Here is a 5,403-nt window from a genome sequence, read left to right as displayed (position 1 = left end):
TTGAATAATTGATATTCGTTGAATATCTAGATCATTTCCAAATAAGATATATTGCTAAGATATTACTAAATATGAGTGTAAACTTACATACTTTAGGCTTCTTATTTCAGAGAAAAAAAGATATCTAGACCTATTAGTAAATATATCCTATTCCACTGAAAAATGGTTCCATTAGAAAGCTTATGTTTCTGAGGATTATAAAATATGTATTCATAAATTGTTAGTATGTGACTGAGTTAAAAATTGTTTACTGCTTAGATTTTCACTATGAATTAAGGTTAAGAATTAAAATTCTGACTAATATATGGTAACCAAAACTAGAACTTAAAAAAAGAAAGGAAATAAATTATGTTTTCTCCTCTACAATTATAAAAAAAAAATGGTAAGTACTTCTATGTTGGCAAGATTCAGAGAAGAAATGTAAACACAGAGAAAGGACCCAACAGAGATAGAAGTGGGTAGGGGAATGATGAAAGGCTCTTCAAAGGAGTCAAAGCGTGAGTGGAGTTGTGAAAAATAAATAGGAATCATCCAGGTGGATAGGGAAGAAGTGAAGGACAAAGCATATGTGTTTGAGTGTGATATTCTAGGGGACAGATTGGGAAGCTCAGATGTGGCTGACAGATGTGTGAGAACAAAGCATAAGATAGAGACAGAAAGGTCCGTCTAATTCCTGGGTGCTTCTGGCTGTGCTCACACAAGGGCTGGGCAGATAAACATGGTGCCCAACAAGGTCCTGGCAGCGAAGCAAAGCTGACAGATGCCAGCTCCTGCTTGAAGTTGGGCATTGTCCCTGTAAGGTCAGGATAAGCTTGCATGAAGCTAACCACTATGGTTGGCCCAAAATGAGAGACAGGCCACAGGATGTGATGGGAAGCACTGCAGACATCTGCCACACATGGTTCATGCATGCGACTTTGGGACTAGGTTTTCCTTGATCCCCAGACATTGCCAGGAAGCCCAGGAAACCCAGCTGAGGTCAAAATAAAGTCTAGATGGGACCTGAAATAGTCCAGCCCAAGGGCCAATAAAGTGGAGACGGGTCAGACAAATGACTGCATTTCAGGTCCTGCTGAACCTTCTGGCCTCTAGGACCTTGCTAACTTGCCAGAAATCCAAACATGGCTTCCTTTTTCAGACAGGTAGGATCTCACTCAAACGCTGGTGGTGGACATTTGGAGGGCACAGTGGGCAGACATTGGAAGTGGATAAATCTGGCCTGGACAATGATTTCAGTAAGAGAAACCTGAAACCTTTTTAGCAGAACATACAATGTTCAGTTTTTCCGACTCCACACCACTCCCTACTCCACTCTGCTTCTTTAACACATTCATCTTCCTTTCCTGCCCTCAAGGTGTTTGAGTTTACCACTTTTGTTGGATAGTAGATAATGGAACTCTAGAAGACACCAGGTCAGCCTGAGGAAGACCAAATAAAAAGAATCAGAGAAAAAGAAGTCAGGGGCATGAGGGAGGCCAGGAACAAATCCTCTAACTGCCCAATGGGTTCACCTTGTGCACTGCCTAGACAAAGCCAATTTATCAAGAAGGGGATTGCAATAAAGAGTAATTTGCACAGAGTTGGCTGTGCGGGAGAGCAGAGTTTTATTATTACTCAAATCAGTTTCCCTGAGCATTCTGGTATCAGTTTTTAAGGACAACTTGGTGGGTGGGGGGAAGTCCCTGAACCAGGAGTATTGACTGGCCAAGTAGGAGATGAAATCATAGGGAATCGGAGCTGTGTTCTTGCATTGAGTCAGTTCCTGAGTGGGGGCCACAAGATCAGTTGAACCACTTTATCCATCTGGGGGGTGCCAGCTGATCCATCAGATGCAGGTTGAGCAAAATATCCTAAGCACTGATCTCAGGAGCAGCTTAGGGAGGGTCAGAATCTTGTAGCCTCCAGCTGCATGACTCTTAAGCCACCATTTCTAACCTTGTGCCTAATTTGTTAGTCCTATAAAGGCAGTCTAGTCCCTAGGCAAGAAGAAGTCTTGTTTTTGGAAATGGCTGTTATCGTCTTTGTTTCAAACTAGAAACTAAGTTCCTCTCAAAGTTAGTTTAGCCTATGCCCAGGAATGAAGAAGGACAGCTTAAAGGTTAGAAGCAAGATGGAGTTGGTTAGGTTAGATCTCTTTCACTATCTCAGCCATAATTTTGCAAAGGCAGTTTCAACATGGTCACTTAGCAGAGAGAGGAAGGCATAGACAGCAAGTCTGATGTCAGGGACTGATCTGGCGAGATGCACATTTAAAGCATCCGCTGGGTGTAGCACTGAACAAAATCAAATCAGATCTTGTCTAGTGACTGTACTAGAAAAACAATCCTTGTGGCATCACCAGGAACTTGGAAATGTAAGGACCAAGTTCAGTAGAGTCAATATGCTTTATTTTAACCTCTTCACCAGGACTCTCATTAATGAATTCGGGATTTTGTGTACACGGTCCAGAACCAAGTCTAAAGGAAGAACACTGGCTATTTCCCATAGGTTTCTATTTCTGCTCCTTCAATGTAAAGCTTTACATCCACTTTCCCCAAATTGGGCCCAGTCTGTTCTGCACCTTTCAAGCTTCACTTCCCTCCCTAGGATACCTTCCTGCTGCTTTTGTTCAAGGCCAAGGTAATTTGAGCCATTTCTGAAAACTTTTATCAATTTCCCTATCCAGGACATTTGACCGCTTTGCTTGACAGCTGACACAGCTTGTGTGAAGCGTAGGCTTTCCTTCCTCCTAGTTCAAGGGCATACAGGCAGAGCTTCCTAACATCTGAAAATGGGAAAAAATTTGCAAAGATTACTCACCAGCAGCCCCAAGGGTGAGAGATTGTCTGATATGGTGCCTGGGGGAGTGAGAGGGCAGGTGCTCTCAAACTTCCCCTAACTCTCCTAATAATAGGGTATCATTTTTCTCCTCCCTGAGTGGGAGGGAACTGAGAATAATAAAGGTAGCTGTGCATTTGTAAAAGCTTTACCCCACTCTGTCTACCCTACTTCTGCTGATTCTCTCTGTGAGATTGAGCCCATGGAATCAAAATTCTCCCAGGAGAGCCTACATTTTCACTCTCTTTTTCCCAACTATTCTTTCACAGTTGGCTTTCTGGATGAGAATGATCCCTAACATCCATAAAATAATTTCTCTTCACATCTGTGTAAGAATCTCTTACATCTGTAGAAGGTTTGCGTATTCATTATCTCATTTGATCCTTACAACTGTCATATATAATTATGCTAATGATGACAAAAATCATTTAATTCTCATTCTGTTCCATGTACCACCCTAAGGTTATTTACGCCGCTAAATTTGATCTGTCCAAACCCTATCATGGAGACATTTTATGAATTCCATTTTTCAGATGTGGAAACTAAAACCTAGATATGCACACAGATGACTCAGGCAAGGGCATCCAGCTTTTCAAGGTCATTTAGCTTTTCTATTATAGAGTGGGGATCAACAATTAGGTGCCCTGCCTTATCACCTTGTGCTTGTTGTATTATACCAGATTACTGCAAATCTAACTTATAGAACAGTATTTCCCAAACTATAATAATGTGTTTAAGAGTCACCTGCAGATTTTGTTAAATGCAGACTCCAATTCAGTAGGTCTGGGTGAGGCCTACACATTTGCTTATCAAACAAGCTCCTGGCTGAGGCTGGTGCTGAGGGCCCAGGGACCACACATTGTGCAACAAGGCATTAGGAGATCCTGGTTGCGACCGTAATTTCTTCAGTCCCTATTTTGAGATTAATAAAACCACTTTCAAAAGAGACATTTTGCCACCTGATCTTCATCTTGCTAGTTCTGACCATCCTGCAAGAAACTGCTTTGAATGGACAGGTGAGCTGGCATTTAAAGGCAAAGAATGATCCCTGAGCTAGGGCCTGGAAAGCCTCTGAGAATCTGCATTATGGGGTGTCAGAATTCTTCTTTCTGGGAGCTAAGAAAATCATTGCTTACAGAGAAAAAGTCCAGGGCCCTTGTTCTCAAAGGCAGCTTTACTTCGTATGGGAGAAATATGAGGCTGAGAAAGAGATGTATTTTTTTATTCCAAAGGAGCAAATTTTTTTCTCAGATTATCAAAGCATTGTATACCCTTTGGAAATCATTTGCAAGATACATGAAACAACAAAAATACTGTTTAACTCATTCCAGAGCTCAACATCTAGCAATAACCACTATTTATCACTGTTATGTATTTACAGTGAGTTTTTAAGCTAGATGAAGACATCAGTTAGTAGATAAAACAGTGGAGGTTACACTGCACTTTTGGATTTATGTGCTGTGATTGGTTTAACAATTCTGTCAGAAGCATCACCTTGGGTTATTAAGGATTCTCTGTATGCATAATTTTTGATGGTGATGTAATTTTCCATTGTTTGTCCCCATCATAATTTCCTTAACTATTCCCATATTGTTGTTCCTTCAAGTTTTTTTCTAAGTTTTCACTGTTACGATTAATGTTGAAATAAATCTCAGTTTACATTTTTTGTTATTGCCTTACAATAAATCCCTAGGAGTGAACTTAGTGGAACAATGGTCTTAGACATTTTTAGTATGTTTGTTCCATATTGTCAAGTTTAGTTCCAGAAATGCTGTTTTCTAGAAATGATTTTTTTTTTTTCTCCAGGAAGTGTCCCTGGATCCAGAGATTGAGCCCATTCTGAGAGCCTTCCTCCTCAGGGAAGCTAGCACTGTGTCTCAGCTATTTGCTTTGCAATTGTTTTCCTAGTCTTTCCTCCCTCTCATTATCAGAAAAGTGGCAGTGGAGGACCAATTTGGTTCTTAATGCACTCTTACTAATTGCACCATATGTTACACATTTGGGTCATGGTAGTTTTGAATTCTTTTCATGTGTCTTTGGTAAAGAAAATGAAAATGAGCCAATAGAGAAGTGGATCATGCTGTGGGAAGCCCACTCCCTATGCCTCCACCTGCACCCTCCATCCCTGTAGACCACTAGGACATGTGCACGAGAGGACTGGGAAAAAGACCCACTCAGTATTGCCTTTCTGGTCCATTTTGATAGTCTGACAGTTTAATTGCAGTTAAGCTTAACTGAAATTCAATTGCCTGTGCTATAATTGTGGGTGCTTCCATATCCCCAGGTTCTCTCTTGTTGTTGTTCAAAGTTACACATCTTTACATGTGAATACCATGGCCTATCCAAAATGTGGTAGCCTGTATCACCTGGCAGCCTCCTGTATTATCCTGGTATTGCCAATTTTGTTCAGTCTTGTCTGTACTGAGCATGAGTCAGGGCATATCACTGCAGACCCCAGGGAGCCTAGGTCTGCAACGAAGGAGAAAGCATGTAGGAGACTTGGCTACAGTGATACAGATGCCAACTCTGAGGTGAGCAAGGAGGAGACATGGAGAAGAAGATGAGCCGCAAATCCCGAGAACAGAC

Source organism: Macaca nemestrina, chromosome 9 (genome assembly GCF_043159975.1).
Source record: "Macaca nemestrina isolate mMacNem1 chromosome 9, mMacNem.hap1, whole genome shotgun sequence".
Taxonomy (NCBI): Eukaryota; Metazoa; Chordata; class Mammalia; order Primates; family Cercopithecidae; genus Macaca; species Macaca nemestrina.
This window is presented reverse-complemented; position numbering follows the sequence as displayed.